The 24541-nt window shown below is 38.9% G+C and overlaps 1 protein-coding gene across 2 annotated transcripts in view; it reads right to left on the minus strand.

Moving 5' to 3' along the window:
• LOC115506181 (serine/threonine-protein kinase Sgk3) overlaps positions 1-21976 on the minus strand; it is a 150812-nt gene extending 128836 nt beyond the window's left edge. The window contains exon 1 of one of the 2 annotated variants that reach the window (XM_030304062.2): positions 21878-21976. The gene's annotated coding sequence lies outside the window, so the exon portion shown is untranslated. Of the gene's footprint in view, positions 1-9759; positions 9899-21877 lie in introns of those variants that run through there. The other variant, XM_030304061.1, reaches the window with a different exon arrangement.
• Positions 21977-24541: the final 2565 nt, after the last annotated feature.

Below are 24541 nucleotides of genomic sequence, written 5' to 3' on the forward strand. Positions count from 1 at the left end.
CACACTCACACGTGTGTGTGTGTATTCTTTTTGATTGCTGAGTAATACTCCATTATACATATATATATATATGTATGTATATGCTCCTTTGTGAGCATACATGTATATATATAAAATGGAGTATTACTCAGCAATAAAAAGAATGAAATCTTGTCATTTGCAACTACGTGGATGGAACTAGAGGGTATTATGCTAAATGGAATTAGTCGGAGAAAGACAAATATCATATGATTTCACTCAAATGAGGACTTTAAGATACAAAACAGATGAACATAAGGGAAAGAAAGCAAAAATAATATAAAAACAGGGAGGGAGACGAAACATAAGAGACTCGTAAATATAGAGAACAAACAGAGGGTTACTGGAGCGGTTGTGGGAGGAGGGATGGCTAAATGGGTAAGGGGCTTAAGGAATCTACTCCTGAAATCATTGTTGCACCATATGCTAACTTGGATGTAAATTATAAAAAATAGATTATTATATTTTAAAAAGTTTATTTATTTTGAATGAGACAGAAAGAGAGTGTGAGAGCAGGAGAGGGGCAGAGAGAGAGAGGGAGAGAGAGAATCCCAAGCAGGCTCCCTGCTGTTGGCATGGAGCCTGATGTGGAGCTTGAACTCACAAACTGTGAGATCATGACCTGAGCTGAAATCAAGAGTCAGACACTTAACCAATTGAGCCACTCAGGCGCCCCTCAAAAAAAAAATTTAAAGGGGAACCTGGTGGCTTAGTCAGTTGAGTGTCCAACTCTTGATTTTGGCTCAGGTCACAATCCCAGGGTCATGGGATCAAGCCCTGAGTCAGGCTCCTTTGTGAGCATGCAGCCTGCTTAGGATTCTCTCTCTCTCTCTCTCTCTCTCTCTCTCCTCTGCCCCTCCCTCCTGCTCACGCACATGCTATCTCTCTCTCAAAAGAAAATAAAGTAAAAAAAAAATTTTTTTAAGTAAAAGAAAATCACCTTTTAAGCTCAAAATGTTTATGGCCTACTACCTCAGATGAAATGAGGTACTTCTTGCTTTCTACCTGTAAAAGTAAGTCTGGGGGTGCCTGGGTGGCTCAGTCAGCTAAGTGTATTTCAGCTTGGGTCATGAACTTGAGGTAGCGGGATCAAGCCCCACGTTGGGCTCTGAGCTGATGGCGTGGGACCTGCTTGGGGGTCTCTCCCCACCCCCCCCCGCACCGTGCACTCTTTCTCAAAATAAATAAATAAACAATTTTTTTAATGTTTATTTTTGAGAGAGAGCACAAGCTGTGGAGGGGCAGAGAGATCCAAAATAGCTTCGATGCTAATTTTTTTTTTTTTAATTGTTTATTCATTGGTGAACCTTGGTCACTCAGTCAGTTGAGCGTCCTACTTCAGCTCAGGTCATGATCTCCTGGTTCCTGAGTTGGAGCCCCATGTCAGGCTCTGTGCTGACAGCTCAGAGCCTGGAGCCTACTTCGGATTCTGTGTCTCCCTCTCTCTCTGCCCCTCCCCAACTTGAATTCTGTCTCTCTCTCTCTCTCTTAAAACTAAACATTAAACAAATAAAAAATAAAAAAAAAAGAGAAATTGTTTAAAAAAAAAAGTCTGGGGTGCCTGGGTGGCTCAGTCGGTTAAGTGGCCGACTTCGGCTCAGGTCGTGATCTTGCGGTTCGTGAGTTCGAGCCCCGCGTCGGGCTCTGTGCTGACGGCTCAGAGCCTGGAGCCTGTTTCAGATTCTGTGTCTCCCTCTCTCTGACCCTCCCCCATTCATGCTCTGTCTCTCTCTGTCTCAAAAATAAATAAACGTTAAAAAAAAAATTTTTTTTTAAATAAAAAAAAAAAGTCTGAAAATCAATATGGTCCTTCAGGATATGGCTAGCTCTGGTGGGTCCTAGAAAGACTTAAGAGCAAATGATGACCAGGGTAGTATACAATTATCCAACAAATATACAGTCTTCAACACAATCACTTACCTTCTTTCTCCAAGCGACCCAAACTTTATATTTTAATGATTAGAAAGTCCATGAGAAGAGACTTCATTACACATATACAAGATCCTTGTCACTGAGGATTTGAGAAATCTGTCATTTTAAGAGAACTGTGTGCCTGATAGATCCTTCTGCTTCTGTAACATACTTGCACAATAAACCATAATGACTCATAACCACCATCCATTACCTTAGTGTTTCGTAACTTGTTTTCCACTTTTCCCTCCTTTTAAAACTGAACCTAAGGCAATGTACACAGAATTATGATAAATGAACTTTAATAGTAAGAGCTTAAAATTACAAAAGAGAAAAACCCAGAGTACATTTCGATGGCTTGCCTCCTGGTTTTTCCATTAAAACTTAAATGGACATTTAAAGTGTACTGTATTCTTTTAATGGAGGTGGAAAAATAGTTTTGGTTGTCATAATTTAACAATTCTTTTTATCTAAAAAAAATTAGTGTTATTTATTTTTGCGAGAGAGAGCTGTCAGCACAGAGCCTGACATGGGGCTCAAACCCACAAAGCAGGAGATCATGACCTGAGCTGAAGTCAGATGCTTAACCAACTGAGTCACCCAGGTGCCCCAATTTTAACAATTCTTAAACAATGATGTTGTATATTGTTTTGATATGATTTTGAACCCACCTGCTTGTGACATAAATGAACCTATTTGTAAGAGGAAGGTAAGGAGTAAAGAGTAAAGTTCATAAAGAGTAAAGTTGGTGTAAGTTGTGTCAGGATTTCATCATCTCATCCATTATCATTGATAATTACTCCATAGCTCAGCTGCTGAGGACCCTGCTTGGGCTTATCAATAAAAACATATGAAGAAGCAACTATGGCAAGTGGACATTTAGACTATAAATACCCAGAGTCTGTAAGGACTATCTGAGTGTATTCAGTCTGGCAAGACTACTCTTTGCTGATATAAATAGCTCTCCCAAGACCTCAGGGCACTGGACCCTGGTGTGGTAAAGGCAACTGTTTTATCGGCAGCGGTGAAAACTGTGCAGTCATCCCAAGAAGAACATCTTTCCGATCAACATCAGTGCCACTGTTCCTTACCAACACGCTCTAGGAACAAAGGACTTTCACTTTTGCTCTGACAGTTTAATGTCAGCTCTCAGTTGGCTGAGCTGTCTCTCCTGAGTACCGACTATATAAAAGTATATACCTCAACTAAATTTGGGCTTTATTTCTTTTATCATCCCTTGCCTGGAACAATAGTGTGATTCATCTACCATTATTTGGGATATGTTATTTCTTTATTGGTTTATTAAGAGACATTATCCTGTATGCTATTGGCTTATGAAATTACTACAGTGAACCTACATTAAATAAATTGCTGGTGTTAACCTTAAAAATAAAACTTCCAGTTATTTTATCAGCAAAAGATGGGTTTATCTGGGAGTAAAAGAGAACTGCAAGCCAGAACAAGTAAGCTACAGCAAAAGGACAGACAAGTCCAGAGAGGGCTCACAGGCTCTTGTATAGAGAAAGAGGGTAAGTTGGGAAGGCAGTTATAAAGAAAGAATTCCATTGGTGCAAACTGGGAACTGGAAGTATAGTGGATTTTCATTGGCTAGATTGTGGCTGTTTCTCATTGGCTGAGTTTTTGGGAGAGAGCCACATAAGCCTTTCTTCCTTCTGTTGATAGTAAAGTAGTAGCCACATGCAAGGTCTATCTCTTTCTGTTGCATCTGCAGTTGACTACAAGCATGGGTGTGAGAGTTCCACCTGTCCCCATTTTAGTGAGGTTTCCCATTATTTAAAAAACATTTTTTTAAGTTTATTTTTTTGAAAGTGAGAAAGAGAGAGGGGAGCATGCATGCACTTGCTTTGGGGGAGAGAGGGAGAGAGAAAGAACCCACAGTAGCATGGAGCCTGACATGGGGCTCGACCCATGAACCAGAAGACCATGACTTGAACCAAAATTGGGTGCTTAAACAACCGAGCCACCCGGGCGCCCTGAGGTTTCCCATTATTAATTTTCTCACTGGCAAAGACAAACTCAGTCTCTGAGCATAATTTGCCTCTCAAAGCAAAAAAAATGTACTACAATATTGTGATTTATATGAAGAAATACATATATTATTTGGTCTTTATCAGTTTCTGGCAGAGCTCCTAAAACCCTCATAAGTGACAAAAATGATAAGGGTGAAACAGGTGTCTTTTGTCATTCATATAACAAGCCTGTCTCAATCACACCTGAGTTTATGTTAGGTGATTTCTGGAAAACCCCTAGGTAATTTATTTTTTTTTAACGTTTTTATTTATTTTTGAGACAGAGCATGAACGAGGGAGGGGCAGAGAGAGAGGGAGACACAGAATCGGAAGCAGGCTCCAGGCTCTGAGCCATCAGCCCAGAGCCCGACGTGGGGCTCGAACTCACGGACCGTGAGATCGTGACCTGAGCCGAAGTCGGACGCTTAACCGACTGAGCCACCCAGGCGCCCCAAAAACCCCTAGGTAATTTAAGGATAGGGACTGGTTGCCAGGGGAACCAATCTGATTAGATCAGAGGGATGGACCTTTCAGTCCCACCCACCCCCACCCCTGGGGAGGGGAATGGGGCTGGAGGTTGAATAAATCACCAGTGGCCAATGATTTAACCAACTATGCCTACATAATGAAACCTACATAGAAAACCAAAAGGACGGGATCAGAAAGTTTCCGTCTGAATTGGTGCACACAGAGATGTGGGAGAGTGGTGCACCCCTGACTGAGGGCATGGAAGTTCCCTCATCCCTTCCCACATACCTTGCCCCAAGCATCTCTTCCATCTGGCTGTTCCTGAGTTACAGCTTTTATAATAAACTGGCAATCTAGTAAGTTAACTGTTTTTCCTGAATTCTGTGAGCCACACTAGCAAATTAGTCAAACCTGAGGAGGGAATCGTAGGAAATTTATAGCCTGTCCTTCAGAAGCACAGGTAACCACCTGGCCTTGCAGTTGTCAGCAGAAGGGGGCGGATGACAGTTCTATAAAACTGAGCTCTTAATCTGTGGGATCTCCAGACAGTGTCAGGATTGAGTTAATTTGTAGGACACACCCAGCTGGTGTCTCAGAACTGCTTGGTGTGTGAAAAACTGCCATACATTTATAACCAGAGGACAGAATTGTTCAGGGTATTTCATGTAAAGGAAAACAAGAGTTTTTTCCTTCACAACTACATGAATATGAATCCATATAACATTTTGTTTTTTTTAAAAACAAAAATGACCAAACACGCTGATTCATTATCTAACAGTCACACCATACATCAACATTTCAAAATGGTAAAAATGCTCCCAAAATTTACAGTATCATTAATTTTTTTTACTAGAAATCACACAGATCAGAAAATGTTAACAAAAAGCAGCGACAGTTTCTGTAACAGCTTTGCATGATCTGAGCCACACTTCCCACCTACTTTTCACTCTCCTACAGTGTATTCCACCAGTACATTTTAGAACTTTTGCAAATTAAGTTAGAAGTTCTTGTTCACCTCAATTCATCTCTGGTGAATGGCTGTGTGGAACTCCTAATTTAAGTACAACTGAATTACTGTTCTCTGATTAGTGTGGAATAATTCTTGGATTCATGGCAATGCCAGGCTAAATGACACTGTAAAGAAACCCTTTGTTTTCAAATAAATCAGTGGTTGGTTTTAGATAATGCTATAAAGAATCTTATTCATGTAGTGTACCCTAGTTAAAATTGTAAAAGTTGAAAACAACAAAACTTCCACCTCTATTTAAAAAAATAATCTTTATTTAAAGCTTTTTTCTTTATATGGATTTAATAGAACCATAGAATTTTAGAGGTAGAAGGAAATTTGAGTAATTTACAATCAAAGAAAATCAAGTGACTTGCTAAGGATCCCTTAATAAGTTAGTGGCAGATCTAGCACTGTAACTGGGGCTTTCTAAATTCCTCAGCCAAAGCTGTTAAGTATTATAGAATATTATGGATAGGATAATATCAGCCAACATTTATCACATTCCTACTTTGTGCCCTTTACTATGCCAAACATTTTTACATCTATCATCACTTTCCTAAATCAGCTCATAAGATTTTTATTTTTATTTATTATTTTATCATTTTTTTAATGTTTATTTATTTTTGAGAGAGAAAGACAAAGCGTGAGCAGGGGAGGGGCAGAGAGAGAGAGGGAGACAAAGAATCTGAAGCCAGCTCCAGGCTTCAGGCTGTCAGCACAGAGCCTGAAATGGGGCTTGAACCCACGAACCATGAGATCATGACCTGAGCCGAAGTCAGACACTTAACCAACTGAGTCACCCAGGTGCCCCTAGATTTTTAAAACACTTAATAAACCAATCAAATTCATTCCTTTAGTCATTTGGTGTTGCCACAGAGAATATTGCCACATGATCTAAATGGAGAGAGAAAATTCAATTACTGTAATAAGTATAGTACTGAAGAGCATGTGCTCCAATGACACACTTCACTCAGAAATTTCCCTCCCAGGGTAGATATAGATTTAGAAAATCTAGGAATGCATTTCTGTGTACTGGCCTCTTTGCCAAGGACCTAAAAAGACTTCTGCAGCTATGTTCTCCCTCTTAATACACTTCTGTACTTTTTCCACTATTACATTCTTTTTGATTCTTCTGTAGCTACTGTTTGTTCTTCAATCTATCTAACTGCTGTCATCTCTGATAATCCAAAAATCTGGATAATCTAGAAATAATGTAGAATTTGTCCTCTATGTTCTGACCCTCACTCTTTATCTACTTAGGCCAAATGGCCTTCCAAAATGGTCACTGTTGGATAACAGGATTCATTAAATGAGAGATCATTCTAACTACAGTTAAAAAAACAAAAGCAAAACACTAAAGTGTGGGTATAATTTCAAAACAATAGTTTATTTGTAAAATGCAGAATAATTCCTATATGTGCTGCAAGGCAAGTAAAATTATATTGTCTTCACAAGTACATGATGCTTTCAGGAAAAGAATTTACTGGTATTCATACATTTATACATTTTAAAAACTGCCTCTATTAACTGAATTTCACATAGCCTTTCTACCACTGCAAATTTTGAAATGTGTATTTCATAGAATTCTTGTAGATGCAGATCAAAAAATGTTACCATTGAAAATTAAAAATAAGGGGCGCCTGGGTGGCGCAGTCGGTTAAGCGTCCGACTTCAGCCAGGTCACGATCTCACGGTCCGTGAGTTCGAGCCCCGCGTCGGGCTCTGGGCTGATGGCTCGGAGCCTGGAGCCTGTTTCCGATTCTGTGTCTCCCTCTCTCTCTGCCCCTCCCCCATTCATGCTCTGTCTCTCTCTGTCCCAAAAATAAATAAACATTGAAAAAAAAATTAAAAAAAAAAAAAAAGAAAATTAAAAATAAGAAAATTCAACTATATACCAATTCTACTTAGCGTGAAGATGTGGGTTACATTTGTTACATTTTTTGGAGCAGTCACCTCCACCACACGTTAGCAATAAATTCTTAATCCCTAATAGGTAAGTTGATCAAATAAGACTGTTGATTCATTTGAGATGAGATGAGTGTCAATACTGTTTGTGAAAGGGCGGGCCTACACCGGCCAACTCCATCTTGTTTTGTGTCCTTCACCTAGACCAGCCTCCTCCCCTTGAGTAACCTCCCGCTCACCCATTCAAACTTCCTGATCAAAACACGCCCAGCGATGTGCGTAACAGGACTCTGACCCTTCCCCAGCCAATCGGCCGAGGCCACGCCCCTTCCCCAGCTAATCGGCTGCCCCTAGACCCCTATAAAACCTTTGTGCTTTTGAAACTCACTCTCTCTCCCTGGTATCTCAGCGCTGCGTCGGTGCAGGTAGGGGACTGAGCTCGAGCTAGCTCGAATAAAGGCTCTTTTGCTTTTGCATCGGACTCGGCTCCCTGGTGGTCTTTGGGGATCACGAATTCTGGGCATAACATTTGAAAAACTATTTCAGTGCACTTTACTAGCAAATCCTATTACAAAGATACAAAAGAATCATGGACCTGAGAAAATAGCACTGAACTTAAGTTACATTTAAATTTTAACATTAAAAAGTAATGAAAGTAAATAATTAATTTTTTTTTTTTATTTTAGAGAGAAAGAGTGAGAGCAGGGGAGAGGGACAGAGGGAGAGAGAGAATCCCAAGCAGTCTCCACACTCAGCATGGAGCCCGACACAGGACTCCAGTGTGCTGAAAATAAATAATTTTTAAATTTAATTTTGTTTAAATAACCCACTAAAACAACATTATAAGTTTGCATTTCAGTCTTTTATCTTGATAGTAAGTTTTCACATCTATACTAATATAAATCATTAAAATGCTTTAATGGGAACATCTCAGCAGAATATCAATAAGGAAAGAGAAGACATGAACACCAGACACCAATGAGACCTACTAGACATACATAGAACATTTCCAACAACAGAAACAAAATGCATAATCCTCTCACATATACATGAAGCATTCTCTAGGGGAGCCCATATATTTGGCCATAATAAGGCCTCATTAAATTTAAAAAGACAGCAATCATACAAATTATGTTCTCAGACAACAATGAATTTAAATTAGAAAGCAATAACAAGAGGAAATTTGGTAAATTCACAAATATGTGGAAATTAAACAACACATTCTTAAGTAAACAAGGGGTCAAAGAAATCACAAGAGAAATTAGGAAACACTTTCAGATAAATGAAAATGAAAACACAACATACCAAACCTTCTAGAATTCAACGAATATAGTGTTCAGAAGGATTTTTATAGTTGTGAATGCCTACATTAAAAAAGATCTCAAATCAATAGCCTAAACTTCCACCTTAAGACACTAGAAAAAAAAGAGCAAGCTAAACCCAAAGCAAACAAAAGGAAGTAATAATGACTACAGTAGAAATCAATGAAATAGAGAACTGAAAAGCAATTGAGAAAACCAAAAGTTGGTTCTTTGAAAAAAAAAAAAATAACAAGATTGGTAAACCTTTAACCATACTGATCAAGAAAAGACTCATTAGTAAAATAAGGAATGAATGGGAGCCAATTAGATCACCTAGATGAAATGGACAAATTTGTAGGAAGGAAAAAACTACCAAAACAAACTAAAGAAGAACTGGAAACTAAATAGATATATAGAGAGGTGCCTGGGTGGCTCAGTCAGTTAAGCGTGCAACTCGACTTAGGCTCATGTTATGCCAGACTCCTTGCTGGGTGTGGAGCCTTGCTTAAGATGCTCTCTCCCTCTCTCTCTGTCCCTTCCTCTCTCATTCATGTATGCACCGCTCTCCCTTTCTCTCTCTCAAAAAAATAGATATATAACAAGAGATTGAATTAGCAATAAAAAAAAATATATCCCACAAATAAAAGCCAAGGTCCAGATGGCTTTGCTGGTGAATTCTACCAAAAGCTTAAAGAAAAATTAGTATCAATCTTTCACCAAATCTCACCTCCTCCTAAAGAAAAAGAAGAGGAAGGAACTCATTCAAGGAGGCCAGTATTACTGATACCAAAACCAAAGATATCAGAAGAAAATTACAGGGGCGCCTGGGTGGCGCAGTCGGTTAAGCGTCCGACTTCAGCCAGGTCACGATCTCGCGCTCCGTGAGTTCGAGCCCCGCGTCGGGCTCTGGGCTGATGGCTCAGAGCCTGGAGCCTGTTTCCGATTCTGTGTCTCCCTCTCTCTCTGCCCCTCCCCCGTTCATGCTCTGTCTCTGTCCCAAAAATAAATAAACGTTGGAAAAAAAAAAAAGAAGAAAATTACAGATCAACATAGTGCAAAAATTCGCAACAAAATACCAGCAAACCAGATTCAGCAACATATAAAAAGGATTATATACCTTGACCAAATGTGATTTATCCCAGGGATGAAAAGTTGGATTAACATCTGAAAAATAGTCAAATGTATTACTGTATTAACAAAATAAAGGACAGAAACTACACAATCATTTCAACAGAGGCAGAAAAGGCACTTGAAAAATCTAACACTCTTTAATGATAAAAACATAGCAACTAAGAAGAGAATGTCCTCAAGCTATTAAAGGGCATCTACAAAAAACCCACAGCTAACAACACGTGTAATGAGGAAACACTGGATGCTCTTCTCCTGATATAAGGAATAAGACAAGGATATCAACTCTCTTCATTTATGTTCAATGTTGTACTGGAGGTTCTAGTCATAGCAATCAGGCAAGAAAATATTTGTAAAAAACATTCAGATTGATAAGGAAGAAGTAAAACTATATGTGCAGATAATATAATCTTAAATATAGAAAATCCTAATGAATCCACCAAAAAACGATTCAAACTAATTAAGTTCAGCAAGATTAAAGAATACAAGGTCAATGATTAAAAATCAATTGTACTAACATAACATTATGTCAATTGTACCTCAATAAAAAAAATTAATTGTATTTCTATATAGTAGCAATGAGCAAACATAAAATGAATTAAGAAAACAATTTCATTTACAACAGTATCAAAAAGAATGAGATATTTAGAAATAAATTTTAAAAATGAAGCAGAAGACTTATACACTGAAAACTACAAAACACTGTTGAAAAATTATAGACGATCTTAATAAATGGAAAAATGACCCTCGTTCATGGATGTGAACACCAAATATCATTAAGATGGTAATACTCTCCAAACTGAGCTACAGATTCAATCAAATCCCCATCAAAATCCTAGCTGTCATATTTTGATAAATCGATAAGCACATTCTTTTTAATTTTTAATGTTTATTTGAGACAGAGAGAGAGAAAACACAAGCGGGGGAGGAGCAGAGAGACAGGGAGACACAGAATCCGAAGCAGGCTCCAAGTTCTGAGCTGTCAGTACAGAGCCCGACACAGGGCTCGAATCCTCAAACCATGAGATCATGACCTGAGCTGAAGTTAGATACTTAACCAACTGAGCCACCCAGGCGCCCCAACAAGCAGATTCGAAAATTCATATGAAAATGCAATGGACCCCAAATAGTGCAATCTTGAAAAAGAACAAAGTTGGAGGACTCACACTTTCTGATTTTAAAACTTAGTAAAAAGCCACACTAAGCTAATTAAGACAGTGTGACACTGGAATTAGAATAAAAATGAGAGTATAGAAATATACCTTTACATTTACGGTCAATTGACTTTTTACATGGATGTCAAGATAATTCAATGGGAAGAGAATATAAAACTTTTTTATTTTCCTTAAGTATTACATATAACAGACTCCGGAGTACGCTGTGGCTAGGCTTATTCTGTCCTCTTTATTCACTGTCTGTGAACTCTTACTTCTTTTTAAACCTTTCTTGAATTTCCTCAGTATCTTTCCCACCATCTTTGCCCATCATATAAATACCTCAGATAACAGAATATGAATTGAGACCTAAAATGTTTTTTTCATTCTTACTTGTGAGCTCATCCAGTAACTGCCAAGACACATGATATACCTACCTTAGCTAACATCCCTCAAAGATTAGCATGATAGATTGTACCTGCTCTATCTCCAAATTTATATAAGTGGTTGCTGATTATCATCTTTAAGGGATTTTAGACAACCATTTCTTAGAGTTGGCAAAGTTCACCAGGCATTGGTTGCTAATAGTAGGAGTTTAATACCTCTGCAGATTCCAACATAAGGCGTTCAAAACCTCTAGGTTCGGGATTTAACCCATTCAGTAATTAAATTTAGAACTTTAAGCTCTTTTTCATTAAGAAATATATTATATTTAAGACATTTTCAGTAAGCTTTCTCCTTGAAATCAGGCACCAGTTACTAAACTAAAAAAAAAACAATGTAATCTCAGAATAATAAAGTAAAACTGAAGAGCCAGTCTTCAAACTCATTTAACTACTACCTCAACAGCAGATGGTAATCTGAGTTACCTGTAAATCAATTCTGTCTGTTCTTTCAGATGAGGGGTTTGAGCAGAGTCAGCCTTTAACCCCTTCTCAAAGGCAGAGGAGATCTCCTGGTAAATCCAGGTAGATGTGTTCAGATCAGCACTGTCCTGTGTTGCCTACATATAGCTACCTTCAAAACCTCACTGAGCCCCAATTTGCTCATCTGTAAAATAAAACTAGTCACCTGCTCCCCAGAGTTATTCTAAGTATTTAATAAAATAATGTCTTAAAGCACCCAACACGTGGTAGATACTCAACAATATTCCTTTCCCTTTGCTCTCCACAAAGTAAAATACAGGTCATAAATGGCAAAAAGTAAAAAAAAAAAAAAAAAAAATCCTGATGAAAGAAACTATTTGGCTTAGTGTGTGCTGAAAAGAGCAGAATTATCTAAATACTAAAAGTAAATCAAACTTTATTTTCTACAAGCATCAAACTCATACAATCTTAAGTAGGTAAATTATAATCATGATGATAAGATACAAGATACCATGGGGGGGGGAAATCAACTAATTTTCCACTAATTATGTTGGTATTGTCTAATCGTTTTATTAGGAAACAACTGAGTATCCAGTTGGCAGAATACTGCAGACATTTTCAGTTAACTGATTCAGCGAATAAGCCAACAATAACTTAAGATTTGGCTGCATTTGCAGTATCAGGATTTCCTAAGGGAAGGCTTAATAATGAATCTTAGCCACCACACTTGAGAGAGCAGAAGGGAACAGGTCAAGATGCCCGCAAAATACTATTAGTCCTTTGAGACTAGACTACACAAGGATTCTTTTAAAAAAGATTTAAAAGAACAACTTTTTTGAGAGAGACAAATCAAAAAACAGACTCTTAATTATAGAAAACTGATGGTTACCAGAGGGGAGGTGGGTAGGAGGATGGGTTGAATAGGTAAAGGGATTAAGGAGTGCATTTGTTGTGATGAGCACCAGTGATGTATGGAAGTGTTGAATTGCTCTATTGTACACCTGAAATTAATATTACACTGTATATTAATTGGAATTAAAATTTTTAAAATAAAAATATAAAATTGTGTTATTGGACATATGGAAAAGGGAAAACAGAAAAGGGTAGATCTATTTTCTGTTAAGTCAGGAAACCCATAGACATGATTTTTTTTTTAATTAAAAAAAAATTTTTTTTTAAAGTAGGCTCTACACCCAGCATGGAGCCCAATGCTGGGCCTGAACTCACGACCCTGAGATCAAGACCTAAGCTGAGGGGCACCTGGGAGGCTCAGTCGATTAAGCGTCCAACTTAGGCTCTGGGCATGATCTTGCGGTTCGTGAGTTCAAGCCCTGCATCAGGCTCTGTGCAGACAGCTCAGAGCCTGGAGCCTGCTTCAGATTCTGGGTCTCCTTCTCTCTTTGTCCCTCCCCTGCTCATGCTCTGTCTGTCTGTCTCTCTCTCTCTCTCAAAAATAAACATTAAAATAAAAAAAACACTAAGCTGAGATCAAGAGTCAGACACTTAGCTGACTGAGCCACCCAGGTGCCCCCCATAGACATGATTTTAAAAAAGATTTTTATAGTGGGCTATATATTCACACGATTCTAACAAGAGTATACAAAAAATACACAGTGAAAAGTCTGCTTCCCATCCCTGCTCCTACCCACACAGCTCTCATCACCCAATCCCACTTGATAAACAGTGTTAATTTCTTAAGTAGCCTTCCAGAGTCTGTCTGTGCTTAAGACAAGCAAAGCAAAAATATATTCTTATTCTTTCCTTGTTTTTCTACACAAAAGTAGCAATTTATAATACCATTCTGCATTTCAAAGGCAAGTTTTTAATCCTAAATGTCAAATAAAAACAACAAATAAATTCAACAGGACAAGGACTTTTGTTCACACTTGAGTGGACTTTTAAAAGGAGGAACACAAATGATGTTAATGTCAATGGGAATCAGAAATAAAGGAAATCCAAAGGAGGAAACAAAATTCAAGGAGAAAAGGGGGCACAGTCTCATTAATCTCTTTAAAAATGTTCTCTGCTAAAACACACAAGTATCTTATCTTTCATTAATTAAAAAGAAATCATTTCCTTATAGACCAAAAAAAAAAAAAAATTAACCAAATATTCATGAGAAGAGAAAAGAAAGAGGAGGGATAAAAGGAGATCAATCAGAAAAGAGAGGTACTTGTGTCAGAAAGGATTAAATGCCAAGTATGCACACATAGAACTACAAAAATAAGAACCCCTTTTTTAAATTCTAGCAGTCTCAATTTCTGAATGTTTACTAACCTAGTTCAAATAAGCAAATGACATAGTACTTTCATGTTTAAGCCATCATCAATTTTAGCATCATGTTGTTTGAAAGCTGAATAAAAATGTCTTTTCACAACCTTTTTCATTCATATTTATGAAAATAATAGGCCTTTACTCTCAGTGTAGCTATTAAGCAGCTATTGTCTTGGTGTGGAGCTCCTCAAAACATCTCTCCAAAGCACTTTTACAGCTGAGCTGAAAGTGGTATAAAGTCAGCTACCTGAGCCTGACTTGAGAGACTCTCCAGTGGCAACCTATCATTCTTGTAACCAGTATTGCTTCTTCTCTGACTCCCAAGGATCAAAGGCTGATCTATGCTTCTCACCAATGCATATCCCTGCTGATGAAAATCTGGAAGGAAAGGGTTTGGAATCCTGACATACCACTTTTCAAAGACAGCTAGGCTTTAATCTAAAATAGCTTTCTTAGTCTTCCACTTACTTAAAACAAAAGAGACTGTTTTTAAGCCAGGTATCTAGAGCTAGATGTGTTTTCTGAAAGGAAGAGTGGTCTTTTCTAGGAGTTAGCTTTCATGACCAAAACAGTGAACTCAATCCATTATATAGCTAACATCTTCAACAGGAAAAAAGTAGCACAAAAGAATGCTATTGCAATGATATGAACTACCCCCCCCCCGCAAAATTATAAACAGTTTTAAATTTCATTATAAATGCTAATGCTTAAGGAAAACCAGGTTATTTAGAGAAAAGGAGGTGGGTGGAGACTTCTATGGATATTTTGAAAGGAATTACTGGGTATTCTCAAGGACTTTGAAGGTTGAAACCACTGGTTCTTTATAATGTCTACCTTCCCTCCCAAACTAAAAGCTTTCCTTTCCCTTATGAAAGGCTTGTTCCTAACTGTATCACCATGATTAGTATCTTTTTTGCTCAAGATGAAAATGAAGAGAGTGGGATGGAAAAAGAACAGGAATTTCCTTGAAGCAAAAGCTGGAAGAAAAGGGGATAGGGAGGTTTAAAAGCTACTAAACTGTCAGAAAGGGAGGAAGGCGGGAAAAAGATATACGAGGACTGTGTGGGTGATAGCTGTGCACATGCTCAGTGGGTGGAGAGATATTAGCCTGGACAGGTGCTGTCTGGAAAGACTGGTGGCGTTAGTATGCAACTAGGGAGTTGTATGCATGAAATTATACTAAGTCAGGTGTTACTAACTCTGAGACAGTCTATAATAGAATAGGATCACAGGGAACTTCAAGGTCACCTATTCCTCCCTACCACTGGTGGGAGCTTTATTAAACCAAATAGTCCAAACCACGTACTTATCATTCAGAGACGATTTCAAAACATCTAAAGTTCAGCTATTCTAATTCTTAACTGAATTTAACACTTTTCTTGGTTCAAGTCTATTACTTCTGCTTCTCCTGTAGTGATCACAGTCAAGTGCATGTGAATATTTCATTATTTCTCTTCTTAAACATCTTGTATTTTAGATGTACTTAAAATACAAATATTGACTGACTTCCACTAGAAGGATTTATGCTGATTTGGATGGATTTGTCAGTCCATCTACATACCTTCACCTCATCCCCTTGATGAGCAGTATAGTATAAATTTCCATGAGTGTTATCCAGGTTTAGGGTATGGCAGGTGGCCAGGAAACTGTAAATAACTGGTTCAAATATGCATGGAATCTATGACGTTGGTTGGCTACATAAACATGATTCTCTAACCAACAAAGCATGCCTGTATAAGAGAATTTTTTTATTTTTTTATTGTTTTAATATGGAATTTATTGTCAAATTGGTTTCCATACAACACCCAGTGCTCATCCCAACAGGTGCCCTCCTCAATGCCCATCACCCACTTTGCCCTCCCTCCCACCCACCATCAACCCTCAGTTTATTCTCAGTTGTTAAGAGTCTCTTATGGTTTGGCTCCCTCCCTCTCTAACTTTTTTTTTTTTCCTTCCTCTCCCCCATGGTCTTCTGTTAAGTTTCTCAGGACCCACATAAGAGTGAAAACATATGCTATCTGTCTTTTTCTGTATGACTTATTTCACTTAGCATAACGTGGATGGAACTGGAGAGTGTTATGCTAAGAGAAATTTTTTAAATGGCATTGAAAATATGGATATGCACGCACGGAAGTTTAGAAAGATATACTCTAAAATGCTAGTAGTGATTATTAATGGATGGCAGATTTTGGTGATTTTATTTTCTCTCTTTTTTCAAAATTTTATTAGAGAGAGAGAGAGAGAGAGAGAGAGAGAGAGAGCGCGAGTGCCTGTTTCCCAAGCAGGTTCCACGCTGTCAGAGCAGAGCCCCATACAGGGCTCAAACTCAGGAACCATGAGATCATGACCTGAGATGAAATAAAGAGTCAGACACTTAACTGACTGAGCCACCCAGGCGCCCCCATTTTCTCTTTTTCTTTAGAATTTTCTTGAAAAAAATGTATTACTTTGGTGATTTAAATATATTTTCAAAGACACAAAAGAGGGAGCATATAAATACTGGAACTAGAAAATGGATAAATTATTAACTATGTAACTGTCAAATTTTACATACATCTATAGATGTCCATGATCAAGTACTAAATAAGAAAAAAACAAATTGTGTAGAATGATTACCATTAAAAAAAAACCCTCAATGTACATTTACAGATACATAAATTTATATAAACATGGAAAAAAGTCTAGAAGGATATAAAAACTGGCAGTGGTTCTCTTTGTAGGTAAGATTGAGTGGAGATGACTTATTTTTTATGTAACATACTTCTCAGTTGCTTAAATTTAAGGGCATGCATACCTTTGAATTACAGAGGTGTAAATCAAAAATAATGTTTAGAAAACATACAACACAATAATACAAATGTGGGGGAAAGATGATGTATAGCATTTTCTTGGGAAACTAAGGATATGATTCTTATATTCTTTCTTAGCTAGTCATATTATATAATATACATGTGCATTAGATTATATAGTCTATACACTTGGTCTTATATGTATTTTTGTGTGCATATATGGATGCTGAATTGGAAACCAGATCATTTTAAGTTAATTTTAACCTATTTTTATTTTAAAAACAGGGAAATAAATAACTAGAGAAATAAAGGTGCTTCTCATTTTTGAACTCAAGCCAACAATTAGTCAAGTCCTAGTGACACCGCACTGTACTTGAAGACATCTCATCCAGCACTCTCTGGAATGGTTAGTCTATCAATGAGTCCAATTTTGTGTATGCATATATTGTATATGAAGTCTATTTTACCTATAGAAAAAAAATTGGTATTGACTGGCATAGAAAATATATCCAGAACCTGAATGGAAGCAACTAACATGAATCATATTCATTACTATATGCAATATAAATACAATGTATTTTAGTACAGTAAATACAGTAAAATAAATAACATTATCATCTCAAAGTTACAGGCATTCTCCAAAAAAAAGTAAGCCTTTAAAAAGGTACAAAATCCAGGCCTTTACTCAGCAAAGTCCTATCAAATCATTCCTCCTCTCAAGTTAAAAGCCATTAAATCAGCCCTCTACATTTTGATTATGTGCAGACAAATTTCTAACACAGCCTGAAGAAACAGCTACCTATAATGATACTTCTGCATTTGGTGGTAAAAACGAGCTCTGCCTGCTGATATCATACAATATCACAGATGTTTTTAATCCTTGCCAGACATTCTTTGATCACATGTAGGTCTCCCCTATATTTATGGCCCTGTTGAGGGGCCAACACTCTGCACAAATCCACCCTGAGAGCACACTAAATATCTTACTTCACCCACACATCTCCTCTCTTCCATCTTACACATTATCAATCTCTTACCCTACAACAATTCCCTTTATATCATCACCCTCCTACCCTCCTTTCACTCACCCCCACCCCCAAACCCACCTGAGGAAAACAGATTTTGGTTTTGAGTAACAGAAGAAATGCTGACTACAAGGAGATGGACCAAGACAGGTTGTAGGACGTGGGGAATAGGAGAGGCTGTGGGAAACTGGACAAGGGCAAGGATATTGTACACTGCCCTAATTCCCTTTGAAAGTTCCCTGGCTCTGTTTCATACAGGTAATACAATTTTCCTTATTGATGCTCTGAATCGGCCTTCATCATTTGATTTCCATGTCGTCTTCCTCAGCAAGACAATTAACTCAAAGTTAGTACTGAGTTAAAATTACTCTGACATGAACTACAAGAGGTGGAATCGGCACCTCTTAGATTTACTTTTCTCCATGAAATAGGAAAAAAAAAAAGTGAAATGAGAACAAAGAAGCCACCATAGGTAATGGAATAGGTAAAGGAAAACAGAAGCACTGGGTCCCTTAAAATAACGTGGGAGCTGTTTCTGTCAGGAATAACATGTTACATAATTTAAGTTTCATGAATCAGCACTTTAGTCAGTAATTTACATGAATTAAAAAGAGAGAGAGAGAAAAAACATGAGGATCAGAAAAGGTAAAGTGGTTTCTGAAACAAGGCAGGTTTCAAAAGTATTTTATTCCACCCCCACACAGAAGAATGTTGACAGGCAGATGACTCAGTCTGGCTTCATTAAGAGCTTCTTACCACCTAATATCCCTCATGGGTAAGTCCATCCCATCTCTCTTTTTTCCATGATACCCTTCTCAATTCCTCCCTCAGGTAATGGCCATATTTCCTCTCTAATTGAAGGTTATCTATCTGGAGGTCACATACGTTAGGATTCAGTGATTATGCTGGAAGGATATAAATAGTTGAGGGGTTTTTTGGTTTGTTTAAAAAAAAAAGATCCTTGGGGTGCCTGGGTGGCTCAGTCGGTGAAGTGTCTGACTTTGGCTCAGGTCATGATCTCACAGTTCATGAGTTTGAGCCCCGCATTGGGCTCTATGCTAGGAGCCTACTTCAGATTCTGTCTTCCTCTCTCTCTCTGCCCCTCCCCTGTTCCCACTGTCTCTCTCTCTCTCTCTCTCTCAAAAGTAAACATTAAAAAAAACTTTTTTTAAAGCTCCTTTATACTAAAGGACTTGCAACATTTCAAAGAATTCAGTAGTAGTAACGTCAGATGCTTCCCCCCACCCCTGCAAAAAAAAGACAGTATCTATGATCATTGTGTTTGAATCTAAGTAGCTTAATTGAGTTTACTGACATTGAAAACCTACAGTGATTTGTAGTCCTTAAAAATGACCTTAAATGAGCAGGGAGAGATAAGGAAGCTATCAACACAAACAATGAAACCATATGTCCAATCTAAACTATCTCCACATCATAGGGAAAAAGGAAGATATTTTAGAAGAAAAAAAATAACCAACCTATTTGCTTTTTCAAAAGCCAGAGTGGATAAATCCTATGAAATGAGTCCAAAAAGCAATCTCATCTCTTTCTGTAGACAAGATGTTTATTGTATCAGATACTGTTTGAAATAACTGAGGGATATTGGTATAGGCCTGGAAATCTCTTAGGCACAAATCAATTATGGTATTTGAGAGGCATAATGTTTAGAAAGAGCAAGAAATCTGAAGTCATTTGGAGTCATTCATCCACAATGTTTAATACAGACTGGCACATGCCAAGCTCTGTCCACACACCTGCTCTCTATTCAAGCTTTGTCTCCCACTAGCTATACAATACTGGTTAAAGCATTTTAACATTTCTCTGCCTCAGTTTCCTCATCTGTAAAAGCACGAATAAAAAATGGCTGCTAAGGGTGCCTCAGTGGCTGAGTCGGTTAAGTGTCTGACTCTTAGTTTCAGCTCAGGTCATGATCTCACGGTTAATGACTTCAAGCCCCACTTTGGACTCTGTGAGTGCAGATTCTGCTTGGAATTCTCTCCCCCCCCCTCCACCCGCCAAAATAAATAAATAAACAAACTTTAAAAAAAATGGCTGCCAACTTCACAAATATATCTGGAAGTACTCTGTAATCCAGGAAAGTATTAGTTGTCATTTCACTGAACGGAATTCATGAATGCCACTGTCTGTTGTACCATAAATTATATCAGAGGAAACTGAGCCTTCCTACTTCCAGGAGATACTTCATAAACCTATTAAATAAGGCTTAGAGTCTCATTTAATCATCTCTCCGGAAATTTAAATGAGAGAGAGAGAAAACGCTACAAAGAGAGAAAGCTGGTATAACATGCAGATTTTGACATCAAATTGATAATCACCATAATGATAAAAACCATGATTCACCGTTTTGGGTCTGTAACAATCTATCAGGCCAAGGACTCATTTGAAGAGGGTACTTTATTCTGGAAAAATATTCTGTCTATATGTCTGCAAATCACAAAATGGGCATCTACCAGATTGACCTATCAACTCAATATTACCAACAGTAAATGGCAGTGAAATCACAGAGCATTATTTGTTATGTTGATGTGTACAAACCAAAACATTCTATTTTATGGTATATTTCACTAAACTATGGTTTCATCAATTGTCAAACAGATTAGGAACAAAGCTCCTTTTAAAAACAAAATTAGGCTCAATGTAGTGGCAGTTGAAAAAAGGGAGAAGTTCTGATCTCTCCAGAGTTAGCTAATAATGATGGACAGTATAGTGGATGAGAAAGACCATCTTATAGAAGACACTAGGGATCTGGTGGAGATCTGAAAGGAAGAGGTCTCATTCCTGTAGCTCCAGACTCCCTTCCCCCAGGGAATGAAGGGGTGGTGGCTTGTCTTACAGGAGTGGTAGCCAAGTGCACCAGAAGGCACACCCAGTCCTAAAATATGCCTGAAACTTCCTCTAATGTTTCTAGTTCTTGCAATGACATTTGGGGAACTGAAGTGTACACAACCTCTTCACTGCTAGAACTGCTACAATTCAGTATTTTTAGTTAACAATTTGAGTTAATATTTATAAAACATTTAGAAGGAGCCCAAGCATGTAGTAAGAGCCATTTAAGTGTTTGTTAAATAAATAAGTCACTTCCCAGGTTGGTTGGGTAAATCCTCAACCTAGAGACAAAGTAGAGAATCAAAACACACTAAACTCTAATATTTTTAAATAAAGATTTAGAAACTATAGTGCTGTGTATTTATTCTTGCATCTCAAGTGTACCTGCATCTCAAATATATAGTCTCTTAGTGCAGAACCGAAATTCAACTTATGGTTCAGAAATCACTGTGCAAAATTAAATGATGGAGTTTAAGTCTCAAGAGATGAACTCTTTCTCTCTTCTACCTTTCCAATTGACCACCACTAAAAATGACAAATCTAAAAATCTCAAAGCACTCTAGATGGTACATATTAATGCTAAAGCTGAGGGAACCAATAGAGCCAAATTCACTTTAAAAGAGATGGAAAGGCTTTAAATAAATCACAGAGAACTTAAGGACAGGAACGCATTAGTCTGAGACTATCATCCTCTGACAACAGGTTAATGATTCCCTTGCCCTCCGCCATCCCTGATCCTCGCAGGTGACCCGCACCCTCTTTCGACTCCAGGAGGGGGTCCCCCACCTTCACAGTTCCCGGCTCGTCTAGGCTGCGAGGCCGCGCACGGGTTAACAATGTCCGTCCACCGACAAGGCTCGAGCGTTTAGGAATCAAAAAGAATCCGAATTCACCTCGAGGAAACACAGACCACCAACTCTCAGAATAGGGGGCTGCGCGGGGGGTATTGCTTCTGCCCTTCTGACCAATTCGGAGGTTTTCGGGCTGAGGGGTCGAAAAGTCACGTTTGCTTCGAGGAGAGGCAGCAGTCCAGGCCCGGGCACCGCTCGCCCCGCCCCGTCTCACCCGCCCGGGGGGCTCCGACTGCGACCGGACGCGCGCGGACCCTGCGGCCGGCCCACCCGCCTCGCGTCCCCGCGTCCCCGCACCTACCCCGGTCCGCGCGGTGCTGCCTCCTAGTGCGGCGGGGCGGAGGCGAGCGCACTCGCGCGCTTCCTCCTTCCCCGCAGGGCCGCCGGGCGCCGCCGTTTCCTCCCTGACGCGTCACGGCGGCCGGCGGCTCCTCCCGCAGTGTGTCGGGCGGCTGGAGAGAGCCGGGCGGCCGGCAGCGCGGCGGTAGGGCGCCCGCTACGAGCCGGGGGCTGCCGGCGCGCGGCAGGAGACTCAGGCTGGGCGGCCCCTGCTCGGGCCCGGCCGCCGAAAGCCGCTCCCCCTCTCTTCCCCGTGCACCCCGGCGAAAGCCCGGGCCACAGCGCGCGGACTGGCTCCCGCTTCGCTGCGCACGCGAAGTTCTGGGGACACTGGTGGATCCTATCTAGAGGCTGCGGCTCCTCGCTGACAGTGACTGCCGCCCTGGGGCCCAGGAGCCGCGTGGGCCAACGCTCCCGGCCGCCCGGTGAAGATGACCCTGGCGTAGGCAGCGAGCAGGACCGCTGGACCGCCAGAGGAGTAAGAGTCACCCCAGGAGCGGCCTGGTGGGCCTGTGGCTGGGTGTAAACTGGAAACTCAGAGAAGTGAAATGAGTATCCGAGTAATTTAGGGCAACAACTGTGCTTCATTTAGTATTATTTGAAGTTTTCTTTCTTCTTTTTTTTTCTTTTTCATCAGCAACGTTTTGGCTTTTGTGTTTATAGGTAAAGAGTTCACAATTTGGCAGATCCTGGGTACAGAAAAATTTACACACATTTTTCAGATTTACTTTTTTTTTTTTTTTTTGCATTCCCATTAATTTCCAAGTCAAATGAGGGCACACTTCACAGTTTCTTATGACTCTTTCTTATTCTTTAAATATAGAAGTTGCATTTTAGACTCTTATTCGTCTCCTTTTTTCCAGGTAAGATAGCAGGAGGTAGAGAAGATGAGTGGAAAACCTAAGTGTTACATGATTCAGTGGGAGTGGAGTAAGGTGGTTAGGATTTTGAGGTAGAGTGGGTTGTTGTTTGCCCCACAACACTACTATAGTTTAATGTTTTATCAGGTATCACTTGAAGATAGACTCAGACAACTATATAAAGATTCCCACGTCCATATCATGTTTCAGATTTTGAGGCAACCATCTATACTTCAGACTATATGATTCCAGAGAATGTGCCATAAATCTATGAACAAATAAACTTCCAAAGGTAGTTGCAGAGGAACTGGCATTCATGTGTGGCTTCCCTAAATTCAGGGGACATTTCCGTATGTTTTAAAATAATATTCAAAAATTTAAACCGCAGGTAAAGGTAAGAATATTCATTTGTAATGTCATTTAACACAGTAGGCTTTCTCCTTCTTAAAGAAAATGAATGTTTAATACAGAATTTTTATACTTTGAAATATAATAATCCTGCAGAACTTTCTAAACAATGATTTTCAGTGGCACAAGGAAATGGATATAAAGTACAACAGATACAGTTCAATACGTTGCCATGGTCCTTTGTATGTTTTCCCTGTGATCCACACAATAAGGCACAGAGAAGCTACAGAATTTCCTCCCTTGTAACAAAATCAACAAGTGATCAGTGTATCTCTTAATTAAAACCATATTCACATTGCTGAAAATATTCTCAGACAAAAAGAAATTTTGTGTCAATAAACTCCAAATGGAATGACATCATTCTCGCCTTAGAAATACATACCTATCACCATATTTCAACTTTCTTCCTTCCTCCCTTCCTCCTTCCTTTCTTTCTTATTTCTCTTTTCTCCTTCCTTCCTTCCTTCCTTCCTTCCTTCCTTCCTTCCTTCCTTCCTTCCTTCCTTCCTTCCTTCCTTTCCTCTTAAAAAACAAACATCTGGAAACCATTGTATTTCCAGGATAAATCTGTCTTCCTGCTGTGAAGAATACACACACACACACACACACACACACACGCGCGCACACACACACACGCGCGCGCGCACACACACACCACCTCCTACAACATTTTAAGACAAGAAGGTAGATGAGCCACATTCAACTGATAAGAAATGGTTATTTTCATTTATAATCAGCTACAATTTACTATCTTGATTTCTTCAGAATACTAGAGGTTGTAAATATATTCACGAACTTAATACTAAAGGGGTTTTCACTTAAAATTAATTTTAAAGGCTCACTTTAAGGCTGATGACTTTGATTAATCATATTCACCTATATAGGTCAAATCTCCATTTTCCCTTATGTTCCAATGTCTTTTTAAGCTTATATTGTAAAAGAAAAGTTGTTGAATGTTCAGCTAAATGTCTAGCTGATATTTATGCTTTTATTAAAGGTTTCATATAAATTGGGGCGCCTGGGTGGCTCAGTTTGTTAAGCATCCAACTTTTGATTTCAGCTCAGGTCATGATCTCATGATTCATGAGACTGAGCCCCACGTAGGGCTCTGTGCTGACAGTGCAGAGCCTGCTTGGAATTCTCTCTCTCCCTCTCTCTCTGCCCTTCCCCCGTTCGTTCTCTCTCTCTCTCTCTCCCCCCCCCCAAAATAATAAACTTTAAAAAAATTAAAAATGAAAGGTTTCATATAAGTAAAATTTTAAAACAGAAAGTATTTTGTTTAGACTATGGGTTCCAATATTTTCTTTTAAAATAGGACTCCATACAGATAGGGCAAATATTTTGTTTATCTGTTTTAT

The sequence above is a fragment of the Lynx canadensis genome, chromosome F2, assembly GCF_007474595.2.
Source record: "Lynx canadensis isolate LIC74 chromosome F2, mLynCan4.pri.v2, whole genome shotgun sequence".
Classification (NCBI taxonomy): Eukaryota; Metazoa; Chordata; class Mammalia; order Carnivora; family Felidae; genus Lynx; species Lynx canadensis.